General features: G+C 40.0%; 3 pseudogenes; all 3 read left to right on the forward strand.

Moving 5' to 3' along the window:
- Positions 1-2,268: 2,268 nt before the first annotated feature.
- Positions 2,269-2,760, forward strand: LOC125506640 (annotated as a pseudogene).
- A 2,320-nt stretch (positions 2,761-5,080) lies between these two features.
- Positions 5,081-5,572, forward strand: LOC125506641 (annotated as a pseudogene).
- A 429-nt stretch (positions 5,573-6,001) lies between these two features.
- LOC125506642 lies at positions 6,002-8,565 on the forward strand (annotated as a pseudogene).
- Positions 8,566-9,987: the final 1,422 nt, after the last annotated feature.

A 9,987-nucleotide genomic window follows, 5' to 3' on the forward strand; every position in this document is an offset into this window, starting at 1 on the left:
TTCAACAAAAGAAGTAAATTATTTGCAAGGTACTGAAAATAGAAATTCTAAATTGAGATCGTATATGTGGTACGCCTCCCTGCTGGAGCCAGCGGCATGATCCGGCTGTGCCGTCCGATTTCGGCTTCCAGACCGTGCTACCACACCATGACTACCCGTTCATATCCCCTTTGGCTTGCTGCTGACTCTCTATCAGGCCAAGAAAGAGGGTGGTGGAGATGGCATCCTTGCGGAAGTGAGATTCCACGAACGATTCAGAGTGGGAGGAGATAAGCTTGACGTGGTGATGAGGTTCGGGGCCTCATCTATGTCGTTGGCAACAAGGATGGAGGAGGTGGTAGGGCTCATCCTTGGTCGTCAGGCAATGACTCAGTATATGTATGTCTCCTCTATCTATTTCTAGGAATCATATACTCCCTTGTAATCGTTTACAAATTTGTGAGAACAAGTCATGGGAGGTTAATACTGAAGTATATAGATTAAGCTCCAATATATTATGCTCATCAAATCCTTCAAGTATACGTTATTCTCCTAACATCACTTGCCGAATTCCTTTCTCTTAGTTTTTACGCCACCTCCTCCCAATCCTTTAATTATGCATGTGCTAAATAGAACGTGAAAAATTTAGGTGAAAGGTTAGCCTACTACCTAGCAGCGCCTGACCTTCCTCTCAGGAGGCTAACCCAGGGGTGCGCCCCAACCACTTGTATGGATTATGGCCATAACACTAGCTCTGTGGCACCTTCTCTCTCTAATTTCTCAATTTTATCACTTGGTTGTGATCAGTTTGATGTAATCTTTGGTATGTTTTATTGTGTGATAATTTTGAATTTCTATTAACACTGTATAAAAATTATTTTGATTATGTATGCATGATTTGTAGATGTACATGTTCTTTGATCTAATCGAATATCATAAAAAGTCCAATGTTCTATCTTATCTTTGTTATAATCGATCTACAATTATTTGCAAATTCATGTATTCTGAAAAAAGAGTCCTTCAATCCAATATTTATTTTTATTTTTGAGAAGCCATGAGTCCACTCTTTAACGTACATCATGTGTGCAGCACACTTTTTGCATTTATTTCCATAAAAAATTGCGACACTTCAATCTACGAAGATCCATAGGAGGTGACCAGAGCCTGGCTATGAGATGTGTGTCATCATCTGCGACAAGATCGAAGATGATTACCCAAACAACAGACCACACTCATGCGCGCAACCTGAGAAAAATGTCGAGCATAATTTCAATGAAAATGTAATTTGCAATTTTCGCCAAGTGCAACTAGGTGAAAAGGTGCAAGTTGCATTATTCGCTAAAATGAACTCGTGCTATTCAAAATGAGTAGATTCCTTATACATCATAGACACTTTGGCCATCCCATCTGTCACTCAATTTTTTTTACTCCCTAACATATTGCTGAATATTTTCACCAGGTACTCATACGCCACTAACGTCTATTTATCTTATGTTTATCGTCAAGTGGAAGTTGGAAGACATTTTTTCCCTTGGCACAGCAGAAAACAATATATGCAGTTTTTATCGTTTCTATTGGATTTGTCATTTGACCAGAGAATGAACAATATCAGTTTTTTCCTTTTTGCAAAGATTAAAATCAAATTAAAATTGGACAGAGGGCCTTTAGTCCCAGTTGATACTTAGAAAATAGAAAATTATATTTTTGTACAAAAGTTCAAAACTCTATTTGGCTACATTCTTTGTAATGGAAATATTCACCTATATGCCCAAGTTCACCACATTATCATAAATTAAGGAATGAATATGGTCATCGCATTGGTCATTTGAGACCAATTTTTTCATGGAAAAAAGTGTGAATAATATGGCATCAAATGTAAATGTTGTCAACATAAAATTATCCATCTCGTCAAAATGAACAACATTGATTTTTGAGGCATGTTCATCTGAGGTCGTGTGCAACCGCTACAGCCAAAACAATGCATTGTAGCTAAGACACCCTTCTGCCAAGTGGGACACTCAGTAAAGAGCCCCTTTTCCGAGTTTAGCACTCCGCAACGCCCAAATTGCTGAGTTTTGTTGTTTTACCGAGTGTTTCGTTGACAATACTCGGCAAAGTACCTGTTTGCCGAGTTTTAATTTTTGTCGAGTACTTCTTTGGTAGGAACTCGGCAAAGATACTATTGCCGACTACCTAATTGCACTTGGCTAAGATGAAAATTCCAGTAGTGAAGCTTTGAAGGAGCGAGTGCTTGTGTTTAGCCAGTTTCTTGAACCATTGGACTTGATCATGGAACAGCCGAGGAAAGAGTTCAACTGGACTAAAGACATCGAGCTCCTCTATATGAGTGGAAACGTCTCTGTTAAAACCTGCAAGGCCTTGATGGTGGACTTCAATGATATCGAGAGCGAGTCCAAGGTGATGCTTGCATCTACCAAGGTGTGTGGAGAAGGTATGACCCTCTTTGGTGCGTCGTGTGTGGTGCTCCTCGATGTTGTGTGGAACCCTTTTGCCCAAAGGCAGGCGATTTGATGTGCATATCGAATGGGTCAGCAGAAGATTGTCCATACATACAATCTAATCGTAGAAGGTACGCAAGAGAAGGGCAAATATGATATATGAGCTAAGAAAGACCAAATGTCCAAATTGTTCTTTTCAAGTGAGGCACAGCCTGCGGAGTGCAACCCGTCACCAGAATCTATTTCCAATGATAGGATTTTGGAACAAATGACGGAAGATGAAAATTTGAAAGAGATTTTTGTGAATATTCTCCCATTGTAGTGACAATAGAACTTATAGATCTCTGGTAAATGGAAGCTTCTAAGATCAGAATGTTGCAATTTCCATATTTGTTTGTGGTACTTATCCTATTATATCATTAGTGGACAAGCAGGCGATCCATCAGATTCTGAATTTATGGATTCTTCAACAAAAGAAGTAAATTATTTTCAAGGCACTGAAAATAGAAATTCTAAATTGAGATCGTATATGTGGTACGCCTCCCCGCTGGAGCCGGCGGCATGATCCGGCCGGGCCATCCGATTCCGGCTTCCTGACCGTGCTACCACACCATGACTACCCGTTTGTATCCCCTTTGGCTTCTCGCTGACTCTCTATCAGGCCAAGAAACAGGGTGGGGGAGATGGCATCCTTACTCCCCTATAATCGTTTACAAATTTGTGAGAACAACTCATGGGAGGTTAATACTGAAGTATATAGATTAAGCTCCAATATATTACGCTCATCAAATACTTCAAGTATACGTTATTCTCCTAACATCACTTGCCGAATTCCTTTCTATTTGTTTTTATGCCACCTCGTCCCAATCCTTTAATTATGCATGTGCTAAATAGAACGAGAAAAACATTCGATGAAAGGGTTGCCTCCTACCTAGCAGCGCCTGACCTTCCTCTCAGGAGGCTAACCCAGGGGTGCGCCCCAACCAGTAGTATGGATTATGGTCCATAACACTAGCTCTGTGTCACCTTCTCTCTCTAATTTCTCAATTTTATCACTTGGTTGTGATCAATTTGATGTAATCTTTGGTATGTTTTATTGTGTGATAATTTTGACTTTCTATTAATATTGTATAAAATTATTTTGATTATGTATGCATGATTTATAGATGTACATGTTCTTTGATCTAATCGAATATCATGAGAAGTCCAATGTTCTAGCTTATCTTTGTTATAATCGATCTACAATTATTTGCAAATTCACATACGTACCATTGCCCAACCTAAGGACTAACATGCCGGTTAGCATAGGTATGAGAGGGTCTAGTAGAAAGTCTTGATACATGTATATCATGTATTCTGAAAAATGATTCCTTCCATCCAATATTTATTTTTATTTTTGAGAAGCCATCAGTCCACTCTTTAACGTACATCATGTGTGCTGCGCACTTTTTGCATTTATTTCCATAAAAAATTTGCGACACTTCAATCTACAAAGATCCATAGGCGGTGACCAGAGCCTGGCTATGAGATGTGTGTGATCATCTGCGACAAGGTGGAAGACGATTACCCAAACAACAGACCACACTCATGCACACAATCTGAGGAAAATGTCGAGCATCATTTCAATGAAAATGTAATTTCCACTTTTCGCCAAGTGCAACTCGTTGAAAATGTGCAAGTCGCATTATTCGCTAAAATGAACTCACGCTATTCAAAATGAGTAGATTCCTTATACATCATAGACACTTTGGCCAACCCATGTGTCACTCAAATTTTTTGACTCCCTAACATACTACTGAATATGTTCACCGGGTACTCATATGCCACTAACGTCTGTTTATCGTAAGTTTATCGTCAAGTGGAAGTTGGAAGACATTTTTCCCTTGGCACAGCAGAAAATAATATATGCAGTTTTTATCGTTTCTATTGGATTTTTCATTTGACCGGAGAATGAACGACATCAGTTTTTCCCTTTTTGCAAAGCCTAAAAACAAATTAAAATTGGACAGAGGGCCTTTAGTCCTGGTTGATACTTAGAAAATAGAAAATTATATTTTTATACAAAAAGTTCAAAACTCAATTTGGCTACATTGTTTGTAATGGAAATATTCACCTATATGCCCAAGTTCACCACATTATCATAAATTATGGAATGAATATGGTCATCGCATTGGTCATTTGAGACCAAATTTTTCATGGAAAAAAGTGTAAATAATATGGCATCAAATGTAAATGTTGTCAACATAAAATTATCCATCTCGTCAAAATGAACAACATTGATTTTTGAGGCATCTTTATCTGAGGTCGTGTGCAACCGCTACAGCCAAAACAATGCATTGTAGCTAAGACACCGTTTTGCCGAGTGGGACACTCAGTAAAGACCCCGTTTTCTGAGTTTAGCACTCGACAACGCCCTGATTGCTTAGTTTTGTTGTTTTACCGAGTGTTTCGTTGACAATACTCGGAGAAGTACCTGTTTGCCGAGTTTTAATTTTTGCCGAGTACTTCTTTGGTAGGAACTCGGCAAAGATACTATTGCCGACTACCTAATTGCACTTGGCTAAGACGAAAATTCCAGTAGTGAAGCTTTGAAGGAGCGAGTGCTTGTGTTTAGCCAGTTTCTTGAACCATTGGACTTGATCATGGAACAGCCGAGGAAAGAGTTCAACTGGACTAAAGACATCGAGCTCCTGTATATGAGTTGAAACGTCTCTGTTCAAACCTGCAAGGCCTTGATGGTGGACTTCAATGATATCGAGAGCGAGTCCAAGGTGATTCTTGCATGTACCAAGGTGTGTGGAGAAGGTATCACCCTCTTTGGTGCGTCGTGTGTGGTGCTCCTCGATGTTGTGTGGAACCCTTTTGCCCAAAGGCAGGCGATTTGATGTGCATATCGAATTGGTCAGCAGAAGATTGTCCATACATACAATCTAATCGTAGAAGGAACGCAAGAGAAGGGCAAATGTGATATATAAGCTAAGAAAGACCAAATGTCCAAATTGTTCTTTTCAAGTGAGGCACAGCCTGCGGAGTGCAACCCGTCACCAGAATCTATTTCCAATGATAGGATTTTGGAACAAATGACGGAAGATGAAAATTTGAAAGAGATTTTTGTGAATATTCTCCCATTGTAGTGACAATAGAACTTATAGATCTCTGGTAAATGGAAGCTTCTAAGATCAGAATGTTGCAATTTCCATATTTGTTTGTGGTACTTATCCTATTATATCATTAGTGGACAAGCAGGCGATCCATCAGATCCTGAATTTATGGATTCTTCAACAAAAGAAGTAAATAATTTTCATGGTACTGAAAATAGAAATTCTAAATTGAGATCGTATATGTGATACGCCTCCCCGCTGGAGCCGCCGGCATGATCCGGCCGTGCCATCCGATTCCGGCTTCCTGACCGTGCTACCACACCATGACTACCCGTTCATATCCCCTTTGGCTTGCCGCTGACTCTCTATCAGGCCAAGAAAGAGGGTGGACGAGATGGCATCCTTGCGGCAGTGAGATTCCACGAACGATTCGGAGTGGGAGGAGATAAGCTTGACGTGGTGATGAGGTTCGTGGGCTCATGTGTGTCGTTGGCAACAAGGATGGAGGAGGTGGTAGGGCTCATCCTTGGTCGTCAGGCAATGACTTAGTATACGTATGTCTCCTCTATCTATTTCTAGGAATCCTATACTCCCCTGTAATCGTTTACAAATTTGTGAGAACAAGTCATGGGAGGTTAATACTGAAGTATATAGATTAAGCTCCAATGTATTACGCTCATCAAATCCTTCAAGTATACGTTATTCTCCTAACATCACTTGCCGAATTCCTTTCTCTTAGTTTTTACGCCACCACCTCCCAATCCTTTAACTATGCATGTGCTAAATAGAACGAGATAAAAATTAGGTGAAAGGGTTGCCTCCTACCTAGCAGCGCCTGACCTTCCTCTCAGGAGGCTAACCGAGGAGTGCGCCCCAACCAGTAGTATGGATTATGGTCCATAACACTAGCTCTGTGGCACCTTCTCTCTCTAATTTCTCAATTTTATCACTTGTTTGTGATCAACTTGATGTAATCTTTGGTATGTTTTATTGTGTGATAATTTTGACTTTCTATTAACATTGTATAAAAATTATTTTGTTTATGTATGCATGATTTATAGATGTACATGTTCTTTGATCTAACCGAATATCATAAGAAGTCTAATGTTGTAGCGTATCTTTGTTATAATCGATCTACAATTATTTGCAAATTCACATATGTACCATTGCCCAACCTAAGGACTAACATGCCGGTTAGCATAGGGATGAGAGGGTCTGGTGGAAAGTCTTGATATATGTATATCATGTATTCTGAAAAAATATTCCTTCAATCCAATATTTATTTTTATTTTTGAGAAGCCATCAGTCCACTCTTTAACGTACATCATGTGTGCAACACACTTTTTGCATTTATTTCCATAAAAATTGGCGACACTTCAATCTACGAAGATCCATAGGAGGTGACCAGAGCCTGGCTATGAGATGTGTGTCATTATCTGCGAAAAGATGGAAGTCGATTACCCAAACAACAGACCACACTCATGCGCGCAAGATGAGCAACATGTTGAGCATCATTTCAATGAAAATGTAATTTGCACTATTCGCCAAGTGCAACTGGGTGAAAAGGTGCAAGTCGCATTATTCGCTAAAATGAAATCATGCTATTCAAAATGAGTAGATTCCTTATACATCATAGACACTTTGGCCATCCCATGTGTCACTCAATTTTTTTCACTCCCTAACGTATTGCTGAATATTTTCACTGGGTACTCATATGGCACTAACGTCTATTTATCGTAAGTTTATCGTCAAGTGGATGTTGGAAGACATTTTTCCCTTGGCATAGCAGAAAACAATATATGCAGTTTTTATCGTTTCTATTGGATTTGTCATTTGACCGGAGAATGAACAACATCCGTTTTTTCCTTTTTGCAAAGCCTAAGAACAAATGAAAATTGGACAGAGGGCCTTTAGTCCCAGTTGATACTTAGAATATAGAAAATTATATTTTTGTACAAAAAGTTCAAAACTCTATTTGGCTACATTGTTTGTAATGGAAATATTCACCTATATGCCCAAGTTCACCACATTATCATAAATTATGGAATGAATATGGTCATCGCATTGGTCATTTGAGAGCAAATTTTTCATGGAAAAAAGTGTAAATAATATGCATCAAATGTCAAAGTTGTCAACATAAAATTATCCATCTCGTCAAAATGAACAACATTGATTTTTGAGGCATCTTCATCTGAGGTCGTGTGCAACCGCTACAGCCAAAACAATGCATTGTAGCTAAGACACCCTTTTGCCGAGTGGGACAATTAGTAAAGACCTCGTTTTCCGAGTTTAGCACTCGGCAACGCCCTGATTGCTGAGTTTTGTTGTTTTACCGAGTGTTTCGTTGACAATACTCGGAAAAGTACCTGTTTGCCGAGTTTTAATTTTTGCCGAGTACTTCTTTGGTAGGAACTCGGCAAAGATACTATTGCCGACTACCTAATTGCACTTGGCTAAGACGAAAATTCTAGTAGTGAAGCTTTGAAGTAGCGAGTGCTTGTGTTTAGCTAGTTTCTTGAACCATTGGGCTTGATCGTGGAACAACTGAGGAAAGAGTTCAACTGGACTAAAGACAACGAGCTCCTGTATATGAGTGGAAACGTCTCTGTTAAAACACGCAAGGCCTTGATGGTGGACTTCAATGATATCGAGAGCGAGGCCAAGGTGACGCTTGCACTACCAAGGTGTGTGGAGAAGGTATCACCTTCTTTGGAGCCTCGCGTGTGGTGCTCCTCGATGATGTGTGGAACCCTTCTGCCCAAAGGCGGGCGATTTGATGTGCGTATCGAATTGGTCAGCAGAAGATTGTCCATACATACAATCTAATCGTAGAAGGAACACAAGAAAAGGGAAAATATGATATATAAGCTAAGAAATACCAAATGTCGAAATTGTTCTTTTCAAGTGAGGCACAACCTGCGGAGTGCAACCCGTCATCAGAATCTATTTCCAATGACAGGATTTTGGAACAAATGATGGAAGATGAAAATCTGAAATAGATTTTTGTGAATATTCTCCCATTGTAGTGACAATAGAACTTATAGATCTCTGGTAAATGGAAGTCTCTAAGATTAGAATGTTGCAATTTCCATATTTGTTAGTGGTACTTATTATATTATATCATTAGTGGACAAGTAGATGTTCCATCAGATTCTGAATTTATGGATTCTTCAAGAAACACTGGTAGAAAAAGGGCCTGTTGTCCCGGTTCCTGAACCGGGACTAAAGTGTCGGTACTAATGCCATGTCCCTTTAGTCCCGGTTCAATCCAGAACCGGGACTGATGGGCCTCCACGTGGCCTGTGCGCGGAGCCTAGGCAGGAGACCCTTTGGTCCCGGTTGGTGGCACCAACCGGGACCAATAGGCATCCACGCGTCAGCATTTCTGTGGCTGGGGTTTTTGTTTTTTTTAAATGGGGGGGTTTGGGGGTTTTGGGGGGTTAATTTAGGTGTTTCATATATTGTGTTAGCTAGCTATAATTAATAGAGAGAAGTGTCCTCTCTTATGTCCGTGCTTGGTCGACGCTACGTACTATACATACGTATAGAGAGGCCTAGACACGCTAGCTAGCTAGGAAGAAAACGAAGGAAACAGAAGATCGTCATGAACATATATGCATACAGAGAGAAGTGATATCGACAACCTCTCCTTCTCCGAGAGATTGGTCGAACTACAAGTTCTCGTATATCTATCCGACACTACCGGCTACATATATACAATAATTATCTCTTACAAATATAATCATACGGACTCATGGTCCACATAGTATTCTCCGTCTTCAGCGATCACGTGGTCAAGAAAGAATGCCGCCAATTCCTCTTGAATTGCTCGCATGCGAGCTGGTGCTAGGAGTTCATCCCGCTTCCGAAACATCTAACTTGAAGAAGGTGATCAATACATATATATATGAATGAATGAAACTCAACACAAATGATGGTAATAAAATAAAAGTGTGAATGTTGTTATTTACGTACTTCATATTGTCCGTCAGAGTACCCGCCCCGCTCACAGGTCGTGTGGCGGATGGACTCGCAGACGTAGTATCCACAGAAATCATTCCCTTGTTCCTGCCACAACCACTTTACAAGAAATAGAGGTCAATCAAACTGATAAGCAAGAATGCTAAATGGTATTGATGAAACTAGCGCTTGAATCACTAGGAGATGCGCGGAACATGCTACTATAGTACTTACTTTCGGGTGTCTAAATTCCAGCTCCTTCGGCAGTCCCGGAACTTTTCTGGTGAATTTTCTCCAAACCCTACCGGACAAAGAAAACAATTACTTGATATCAGGAAATGAACAAAGTTGCTGATATGGTGGATAATGATCGATTTAACTTACTTCTTGAGGATTTCAGTCATGTCCGCATACTCCTGGGGATCTTTTCGTTTAGAGTCCAAGACGGTTACTACTCCCTGCTCAAGCCTAATCTCTAGGAGAATATA

This window comes from Triticum urartu, chromosome 5 (genome assembly GCF_003073215.2).
Source record: "Triticum urartu cultivar G1812 chromosome 5, Tu2.1, whole genome shotgun sequence".
NCBI lineage: Eukaryota > Viridiplantae > Streptophyta > Magnoliopsida > Poales > Poaceae > Triticum > Triticum urartu.